The 11,583-nt window shown below is 34.0% G+C and overlaps 1 long non-coding RNA gene across 1 annotated transcript; it reads right to left on the bottom strand.

The window, feature by feature from the left end:
• Window positions 1-6,217: 6,217 nt before the first annotated feature.
• On the bottom strand, window positions 6,218-8,293 carry LOC144445106 (uncharacterized). The gene is made up of 3 exons (XR_013481878.1): window positions 8,203-8,293; window positions 7,620-7,724; window positions 6,218-6,496 (listed from the first exon to the last, which is right to left on the bottom strand). It is a non-coding gene; the product is annotated as an uncharacterized LOC144445106 (long non-coding RNA).
• Window positions 8,294-11,583: the final 3,290 nt, after the last annotated feature.

The raw sequence follows: 11,583 nt of genomic DNA, 5'->3' as shown, positions 1-11,583 counted from the left end.
ACGGGAGGCGCTCAGTTTACATCTGGTATTGGGAGTTTCAAGTCTCCAAAATACGCATGTCCACCAGGTAAATACATATACTTAATCACACTCTTAAATAGAAATATCAAACTGTGTGTACTGAATCGAAATATGCAGTCGTAAGATATAGCCTTATTACCAAGAATCAATAATTATGCAAATTATTTCATTAACACTGAAAGGTGCATCAACAAGCTTTACAGTACCTATGCGATTGTTATGGTCAGCGTATGCTATGTACTGAATTATAGTGAAATTGAAGTATGTATTCTTAAGATATGGCCTAATTAGTTGATTTCATTGATATGCAAACTTCCCTGATTAACAAGAACAGATCTCGTTCAAAAGCTAACCAGGTCTAGCCATTACCCCACACATTGAGCCAGCCGTTTTTAAGAAAATGATGACACAGGCAGACACACACACGGAGATACATATACACAGACACACAGACATATACACAGACAGACATCCCCCTTTTAATACCTCCCGTACCCTTACGGGAGATTAAAAATACGCCGGTAAAATGGCAAATATATTAGAAAACGGCTTTGATTAAAATATTTGCCATTTTGTCGAAATCATTGCTGTAAATACATTGTAAAATTAATGATTATTTTTCATTTCCACATTATATGTTTTTATACCAAAAGGTAGCTGACGACGCGCTGCCCTGTTTACACAACGCCATCACATCAACTTGGCTCAGTATGACATCTATTTTGTTTATTTTAAGCTACCGACTAGCTAGACTGGGATAGACGGACAACCACACACGTACGTACGCACGCACGCACACACACACACACACACACACACACACACATATACATATAACATATAAACCCTTGAATTGTGAAATCTATCATATCTTTCTACTCGGCTACCACACAGAATGATGAATAGAAAGAGATCTGACAAACGAGTTTAGACTTACCCCACTGGCGTCAGTACTTAGGGCCTCGGTAACATCAATAGATTGACGAATGAGCCAGTTAATTAAAAAGACACAAGTCGACATCTGCCTCGCCATGAAACTTACTTCCCTGTATTGTCTGGCTTGACATATATGTAACCAACATTTATAAATCTTAGTACACCACGACTGAAATTGAATTGATTTTTTGATACATTATGCCTGATAGAAGTATACCTTGTTACAGTGTATGTGAAATGGCGAAGGTCTGCTATGGTAGCTAGCTTTTGTAAAGAAAGTATGACAATGTTCGGAAGGTTTTGTTAGGCCAGCTACAGTGAATTTCAACAACACCGTTCAGCTTTTCTGTTTGATACAACCAAGTAGAAATCAACAAGAAACTGCATATGTCATACTTCAAGAGCAAGATCGCAATTTTTGCTACATCTAGTCTGAATGAAATAACCCATTCAAATGTATTACAACTCCATGCAGACATTCGGGCGCCAATGCTGTTCAAACACTCGGTGAAGAGCGCGTAAAATGTCCTTTGCGTGTTCATTTGGGGTCTGCATGGTGGCATGTGTAGTTCATTTCACTCTGACAAAATGTAGCAAGACACTGTACTCATTCGATCTTGCTATATTAAAGTGTTGCATGTCCAGTTTCTTATTGGTTTCCACGTGGTTGTATCAAACAGGAAAGCTGTAAATGAGTGGCAACAGTGTAAGTAAGATGTTTGTCCTAACAGACGACAAAATGTAGCTATTATCTGGTAGTCAACTTTGTCAACCAGACGACGATTTGCTATAATACAAAGAGAAAACGTACCCCAATCTTCGTGTTTTGACTGTGTCTTTGATAGTTTGAAACTTTATAGGAAACTATCGATTCAACTCTTTCATAGGTCTTTTTATAGGTTACAGGTCTCTTTCACAGACAACAGATAAGCACTATGTATATGTTATGCTAGGAGTAATATTTATTACACTGACATTGTCAAAGAAGTATATAAATTAAAACAATTGATGATAAGAGTTTTTTTCTCCGCGATATATTTGGCGTACATTCTAAATATGCAGTGGTTACTTGATCAGTAAAGCTGACATGTAGTAAATTATTCAGGTTGTCAGACTGTTTGTGATTTATTCTCATCGTTTGAACATATCGATCTGCACTTGTTCATTCAATTATTCCCCACCGTTTGCCCCATCTATGCATTTGTCATATAGCACAAATGTTCAAATTCAACATTCCTGTATTCCTGCACTATCATAGTTTGTTGGTATTTATATATGTTTGGTAACGTTGCTTTGTTTTGTTGCCCAAGAGGTTATCATCCTTTACATTCGATTTTTTTGGCAGACGCTAGGATATTTATCACACTCATTCATCGCACACATTACATACATACATACATACATACATACATACCAGACAGTCAGTCAGACAGACAGACAGACAGACGTACGTACACACGTACGTACGTACATACATACATACATACATACATACATACAGACAGACAGACAGACAGACAGACAGACAAAGAAGTCTCCCATATGAAAATCGTGCACGTCGTATTGGGCCTCATAATTAATATTTTAATGGTATTAACCACAAAACGTTGATGGTTATGATAAATTCATTTGATAAAAACCTATCTTGGCTCACGTTCCATCAGCCTACCAACGCATATGACGAAGGAGCGACTTATAAATTGTGTTGTACACTGGTAACTAGTTAACTACACTTTGGAATTTTTATTACGTCTATAATTGTAAAACAAACATTAACACACTGTGTATCGGTGATAGTGGAATGTAACAAATATGTTTTGTAGTACATTGTAATATTGTTATATGTGTAGTAAAGATATGCTTAGATAACTAGTTTGGATTAGTGAAGGTCTCTCTCTCCCTCCCTCCCTCCCTCCCTCCCTCCCTCCCTCCCTCCCTCCCCTCTCTCTCTCTCTCTCTCTCTCTCTCTCTCTCTCTCTCTCTCTCTCTCTCTCTCTCTCTCTCTCTCTCTCTCTCTCTCTCTCTCTCTCTCATCGGCGATGAAACTACATGGGTTTTGTCCCACAAATCTGACAAATATCCCGTGCGACTTAAAATATCAATTGCAGAGTATACATGTTTGTGTGTAAAAAAATCATGTGATACGAATAAAGTAAACATGTATTATAATGAGACTTTCTCCCTTCATGAAGTGTGTCATGGTCACGTTTTGTGTAAGTGTGTAGTTTTCGTGATACCACATGTTTATTCAAAGTTTTAGTACTGCAAGAATATATCTTTATATATATAATAGTCATGTATGTAAAAGGAAAGGGCAAATTGTCTGCCATAGCCGTTTCAAATATTAACACTACAGTTCTTAAAGACATGAATTTAAAGAGATAATGAAGGCCAGTCACGATGTTTGTCTTATAGTTACTCTTATGAGAAAACATACTTGTTGATAAGGCAATGCAAAAAATAAATATAAAATGTTTGTTTGCGATAACATGACTTCAGGAGACAGGGTATTTAGGTCGGACATTCATTTTATTAAAATAAGAAATTGGTGTTGAGATAATGCTTCAACCCAAAGACAAGATATTCATTGGTCACAATACCTCTGTGATAGTTTGATGAGTTGTAAATGAAGACATTTACATATAAAGTATACAAACACAATATACAGACTCTGTACTTCACAAACTTCAACAAATTCAACATTTTGAAAGACTCGATTTCTCTGGAATGAGATTTTAAAAAAGTAATTAACCAAAGAAATTTTTTGCAAGAATATTCACACGGAAATAGAAGTTAATTTTCAACAATTGTCATTTTTGAATGTACAAAATTTTTTTAAAACTAGGGTCGGACAGGTTACCGAAAACACAAGTTTTACCTCCCGTAAGGGTACGGTATTAAAAGGGGAATGTCTGTCTGTGTGTGTGTGTGTGTGTGTGTGTGTGTGTGTGTCTGTCTGTCTGTCTGTCTGTCTGTCTGTCTGTCTGTCTGTCTGTCTGTTTCTAAAAATCGGCTGACTCAATTGTAACGAAATTTGGGATATATAATCTTTAGGGTAATAGCTAGACCTGAGTAGGTTTTGAGCCAGATCTGTTAATGTCTAATTAGAGAAATTTGCATATTAATGAAATCAACTAATTACGCATTATCTTAAGACTGCATACTTCAATTTCAATATAATTTAGTATATTCGTTAAACATAACAACATACATTTGTCCTATAAAATTCGTTGATGTATCTTACAGCGTTAATGAATAATTGGCATAATTAATTATTTTTAGTAATTAGGCTATATATCTTAAGAATACATACTTCAAATTCAACATAATTTAGTACATACGTTAATCATAAGAAAACACATATGTCCTATCAAGTTTGTTGATGCACTGTACAGTTTTAATGAATAATTTGCATAATTAATGATTTTCGATAATTAGGCTATATCTTAAGAATACATACTTCAATTCCAATGTAATTCAGTACACACGTTAACCATAACAATCACATATGTCCTGTAAAGCTTGTTAGTGTACCTTTCAGTGTTAATGAATAATTTGCCTAATTAATGATTCTTGGTAAGTAGGCTATATCTTACAACTGCATGCTTCAATTTCAATACAATTCTGATCAGTACATACATTAACCATAACAAATTGTGTATGTCCTATAAAGTTAGTTGATGTACCTTACAGTGTTAATGAATAATTTGCATAGTAAATGATTTTCGGTAATTAGGCTATATCTAGACTGCATTAAGCAGTATCATACACTCTTACATACATTAACCTAAGAAAGCACGCTTGTCCAAAAAACAAAGCCTGTTACCATAGTTGCTTTAGTTTAATGAGTTATTTGCATAATTAGTGATTCCCTTAAGGGAGGCATTCAGTTTAAATCTGGTTTGTATTTGGCCTAAGGGCAGTCATGTCATATGAAAAGCGTAGTGTGGTAGAGCTAGATTTTGAGCTTCAGAAGAAAAGTTTAGTCAGACTTATTTGCTACTGTGACACATTACAAAGTCGGACTTCTGGCTATATTACCAAAGTACACACATTTATGTTTATACTACGTACAAAGTAGGCTGTATTAAATACGTAGTGTCGATCCGCCATCACCGGCCTCAACTCTAACTGATGTGTGAGGGCGCCCTGTCACGGCGTACATTACTGCAAATCTGCTGTGATCGAAGTGTCGACGCAGTACTTTCTCCTGTCACTGGAAATAGTTGACAAAGCTTTTAATAACTTTTTTTTAATTAAATGAGAGACTATGTTGTAATATGAACACACGTCTTGATATGAGATAGTGTTGACAGAAGACGAGTCTGTTGACATGCCATAGACATGAGATACGGACCTTTTCATCATTACGCACTCAATATGATGATAAGTTTACAATATACGGGGAAAGACAACTTGTGCTAATTGACGACATTATGTCATTGTAGGAGATGGCATCATTTCCAAAGAATAGAAATTGAGGGAATCATGTGTATACCTGAGGTTCACTAAAACCGTCGGTTAGCTAAATAAATGGAAGGAAGTTAGAGCTTGATAGTTGTGAGTCCCCTTTTCCCTTTGAATATCCAAGAACTCCCAATTCTAGATGGTACCTCCCACCAGATCTGGAGTGACTGAAATGCAGTGATTATATGATAATGACGGGTACAAGAGAAACCCGAGTAACGTTACACTACTGCACTTGACATTCGTTCAGCCATTTAATGGGGAAAATCCTTGTCTCCCATAAAGCCTTATTAATGCTTGCAGGAAATTCCCAAAATTGTTGAAATGTGAAAATGCACTGATAGAGTCAGCTCATATCGTTTTCTCATTGGTTAAGGGTTCTGTAGATATTTCACCATATTTAATATTTTTGAATTAGATAAACGCCTCCAAAAATCACCTGTTAATATACCATGTACTTTAATCTCTCTACTCCAGAGGTTTGCTGTTCCCGTCATCCTTCGATGCACATACTCGTGCGCACCGACATACATACATACATACATACATACATACATACATACATACATGCCACTGCATGGCATGCATACACGTTGACAAACATACACACATACTAACGAACAAACACATATTTAAACACTTACTGACACACAAAGACATCGCACATGGAGAGGTTTGATTCTGTAAGACAAGGGACATTTCGTGAAAGACTATACTGACACGATAAACATGTTTTAGAGAAAAGATTATCAAAGGAAGAGTTACACACAAAAAACGCAGAGAAGAAGGTAAATTCAATGCAAGTAGTTTATTCATTCATATGAGTTTATTTGTATGCTGATATTATCAACTAATTAAAAGTAAACGTTTAGTTATCTGTCATGTTCATCATTAACATTCGTATACGTTATGTAAGAGATCAATGTGGTGGGACATCACCACCACTATGAGAGCCATGACCGCTGTTATCGCCGTCGTCATTCCCACACAATAAGGTCGATAGTTGGTTACACGATGACAAAATATCACCGTTTCCGTTCAGTTGTATCGAGATAGTAAAGTTGTTTCCAAACTGCAAAATATGAGACATGATAAAGTAGGTCAGGAATTTCATCAGAAATGTAAATTAGATTATAGGCTATGAAATAATATAATAAATGACATCCATCATGCAATGGTTTATCCATATATATACTTTATGTATTTGGCTTGCTTATTTTCGTATTTTGTAGTACATTGTGTAAAACATCCAAAGACGAATTATCACATACATAGATATGTAAATACTGAAGCTGGTAGCAACGTAGTATCAATGAGCATAATGAACAACTGATACAACACACAGAGTTGATAAGCCCCATTTAAATAAAGAGGGAATTGTAAAATCTTTGTTATATTCGTTAGTCTGCTACTCCTATAGTTGATAGCGAGAATATATTATAATTTTACAACAAATACATTTAAATTCATAATACTACTATTAGCGTATAATAAGAAAAAAAAACTCAATAAAATATCATGTAACGCCAAGGTTGTGAAGATATGTTTTCATAACTCTGACTGCCTAGTCGACGTCAGAAAGTAATAGTCTGAGCAGAAATAAATGTATGGCCCTGAAACGCAAGCCACTGGATTCGGACCTCCTCTTCCCCTGATGCACACACACACACACACACACACACACACACACACACACACACACACACACACACACACACACATACACACACACACACACATATATATATATATATATATATATATATATATATATATATATATATATGTATATATAATATATATATGTATGTATGTATGTATGTATGTATGTATGTATGTGTGTGTGTGTGTGTGTGTATGTATGTATGTATGTATGTATGTATGTATGTATGTATGTATGTATGTATGTATGTATGTATATATAATATATATATGTATGTATGTATGTATGTATGTATGTATGTATGTATGTATGTATGTATGTATGTATGTATGTATATATAATATATATATGTATGTATGTATGTATGTATGTATGTATGTATATATAATATATATATGTATGTATGTATGTATGTATGTATGTATGTATGTATATATAATATATATATGTATGTATGTATGTATGTATGTATGTATGTATGTATGTATGTATGTACAAAAAACAAATTATGTACAGTTGGAGAGTAACCTACCCCGCCGTCACCACCACCTTGTGCCTCAGTAACATCTGTTGAGTACAGGATCACAAAGGATGCTACCAGTATCATTGCTATTATCGCTTTCTGCATTTTGGTATACTGAAATACAAATTTGTAGAATTTGACAAATTTCGCGGTTGTTTGTGTTTAGAACCAGACTTGTCTCCTTTTATTCTAAATCCTGACTCACTGTGTTTTTAATTTTGTGTTTGTTTTTGTAACGTTCTGTTTTGTTTTATATTTCTACTCACTGTTATCAAAGTCCCAGTTATCAACATAAACGATAGCTTGTCAATACTAAGAAGTTAAGAAGACCCATATTTTGAAAGTTTGAAGTGCAAGTCGTATTCCATATAAATCATTGTCGCATTACTCTAGAAGAAACAAATGTTAAGTAGTATTTCTTCATCCTATATTCTAAACTTTGAGCACAAAATTTAAAAATACTATGATTGATGCGGCGATGTTATTTCTGTTAAAATTATCAACCAGCAATTATCGATCATCAGACTCGATTTTGTAAAAGAAACTCCTGAGGAAAGTTTTGTCAACAGATACAGATGAATGCAGTGCCTACCTTTACAGGTCTAACGATGAAGCAGTCTGTCTTGTTTGATGTTGTTGTGATATCAGTAAAACACGTACCTAAGTAGGTTATATATATTCCACTGATATCCAGTCTATTATTGTCTGCCATACCAGAACTAAGTTTATGGTATTTCGAAATCACAGTATGCGAACAACGTTGTTGTGATACAACAATGTGTCAGATGAATCATTTAACGAAGTCGTGCAAGTATTGTAAATAATTACACATTTCATCCAACCCATCAACGGTGAAAACATTTTCGTAATCATTGATTGTCGATGCTATGTAGTAATATTTTATGTCATACAAAGTATGCTAAACATGTTAGGTGTCGTTTTCTGTTTATTTACATAAACTATGAGTTCATCAGCTCGTCCCTAGTTATCTTGGAAACACGAAAGCCTGGCACGATTGATTAGTATCCTAAGCTGGTAGTCCAGACTATATTGCTATTTGCTCTTAAATATCAATTTCCATGCAGCATATGCACTCCAAACATACTTTTCACAAGTATCTATACTGTGATTCAATATCTATCTTTGATAGCTCTAGAGAAAAGGATACATAATTCACACTATTAACTAGACAGATAAATTAGCGACACGGAAATATTCTCTCCAAAACAAGGTAAATATTACTTATGTTTGTATAAGTGAATGTGTAATGTTTTTCGAAATGTTGGGTAAGCAAATAAACACGTTGTACCGTTAACAAGGTTTTATATTAGTCTATAAAGACTGAAAAGATAAATACTGTCAATTTCATTTCTTTTCATCGACCAGACTTATGGTTTGCATAAAAATAGCGCGAGAATAATAATGGATCGACCAGACTTATGGTTTGCATAAAAATAGCGCGAGAATAATAATGGATTCGATATTAAAGATTCTATCCAGCACGTGACAGAATACAATGTGTGCTCAAATTTGATAAGGCATACACTAAACAGCAGTTTAACATACATACTTGTTTCACCTAATATATTTATTCACTTATTGAGTTGTATTTATGAAGTATACAGATAAATTAAATCATCAAAACAAAACAAAACAGAAAGAGAACGTTTAGAATTGTAACAATGAATATTTCTGAGTTGTTACCTTTGGTGTTATCTTACACAAATCGAAGTTCGAATATTGAAACGCTCTTCTGTATTTAAATAGTAAGTTACTGAAACGGAATTTGTCATCACATGGAAAATGTGAGTCCACGAATCACGCAGCATGCGCTGTTTTGCGGCATGAATTGCTTCCTAGTACATATGACAGTGATGAAATTATATAATTATTTTATAACAAATATAAAGTTAAGAATCGCCCTTGTAAAAGATACATTAAAGTTACACATATATATATATATAATGGGTTTAGGTGATGGTTGTTTCTATGCCAAGAAATTCATTATTTGTTCTGTTCTGTGCCGGTAAATTTAGAATAATATGCATATGTCAAGTACACGATTGTATCCTTTACGAGTATTATTATAAAGGTCGTACGTGCCAAAATTGATATTTTGAGAGAAAATTTCGAGGATAAATATTTCAAACAGGCATTCATAAATTCCAAATTATATTACTTACCATGATTTCTTATCCAGGCTATTGCAAAAGGGTCCTAATTCTACTCTCATCAGTACGACAACGATTCCAATTTCCGAAAAGAAGGTATTTTTCCAAATTTTAATAGGAAAACTGTATTTTTCAGAACACTTATTTCATGAATGATTCCCCCCCCCCCCCCCCCCAGAAATTTCCTATTCTGGTAAAAATTAGTTTCGTGTATTGACTAATCAACGAATTTTGATGAAAATAATCAGAACTCACATTATGAAATACAATTTCAAAGATTTCCCATAGTAATATGACAAAATTTCTGACATAATGAAAGTTTTTAATTTTTCCCTATACGGCTTATGCAGATTTGTCGTGGCATTTATGTTAACTTGGAAGCATTCAATAATTGGCGTTGCCATGCAGGCAATTTTTTGCAGGGATTGGTGACACCTTTGCAAGAATTTTTTTACTATAGGATGGGTTTGTTCCCCTTCCAAAACTTTCTTGCAGGGATGGGTGACACCCTTGCAAGAAAGTTTTTACTAGGAAAATATGGGAAATACCAAAAATGATATGTTTTATCCACATTTGTAGCAAGATTAACGTACTTTTCAAGAAGAGACACTAAAGCCATAAACTTTATATCAAAAATTATTGTTTAGAAACCATATTTGGATATTTCCATTGTTTTAGCGTGAAATTTTGAAGTATGGCCCCGCAAATTCCAGCATTTTCTATAGCTATGATACACGGTAATAACTAATTTTAAATTTAACCCAATAATCTGTGAAAATAATTAGAGTTTTGTTCAGACTTATTTTGTTTAATTATATTTATAGACTTAGTATTTCTTGTGAGATGTGGAAAAATTAACGTTAATTGCTATGAAATATCAATGAAAGGAAAGTTTATAATGAGGGAAAGAATTTTTTTTATCATTTTCCTAAATGTTTATTAGGACACAGTTTGGCATTTATTTTTACTTTTTCCACTGAAAATATCTTGAATTCTCATGTTTTCGGAAATTTGAAAGTTGTTTTCGGACTGTTTCTCTTTAATTTGTCACTTAAATTTAACAATTGTAATTTTGTTAGCGAGTAGTTTCTGATCTCACAAAAGGCCAACGTTTATTTTGAAACACAAGTAGGCAAAATCACCAATTAAAGTTGGCTCATAGTCAAAAGGTTCTGGTGGGAAAACGTTTATCTTTGTCATTCTCTAAAAATGACACATTTCCCAACGTCCCCGATGTCATTTTCCGAAAATGTACTGTTTCTTCTCCGATCTCATCAAATATTGCCCAGGGTGGACTGATAATAGGGAAAAACAATGATTTAAATTTGACAGGGCTATAAGGGTTTATACTGTCAGAAATTCAATTTTAACCTTTTTATCAAAAATGTAATTTTCGTCCTTAGGCCATTTTAGCACTAATGCCTTCATTTATAATCAAATGTCAACTTCCTAGTGTTAATTAAAGTGTACTGTGTCACTGGTGTATTGTTTTAAATAAAAACACGAACAGATGACCAAAGACGTGTAATGTGACTGATGGGCATACCCATATGCAGGAAGACGTGCAAAAAATGTTAAAATTTCCCAATTTTGAACATCAACAGGCGCTCATTATAGGCGTCACGAATTATTCAAAATCGATAAAATTATTTGAATTTTGTCCACTTGGATACATCAAGGAAACAAACTTCCAACATTTTTAGTTTGTAGTTACAATAGTGCTAATATTCTCATATTAAAATACCTGAACCGTAGAGTTTCTGTGTCGGTAATTATTTGATGATGCTATAAAAGGGATGGAT

The sequence above is a fragment of the Glandiceps talaboti genome, chromosome 13, assembly GCF_964340395.1.
Source record: "Glandiceps talaboti chromosome 13, keGlaTala1.1, whole genome shotgun sequence".
NCBI lineage: Eukaryota > Metazoa > Hemichordata > Enteropneusta > Spengelidae > Glandiceps > Glandiceps talaboti.
Note: the sequence above shows the minus strand (reverse complement) of the source record. Positions and strands in the feature narration are given on the sequence as shown.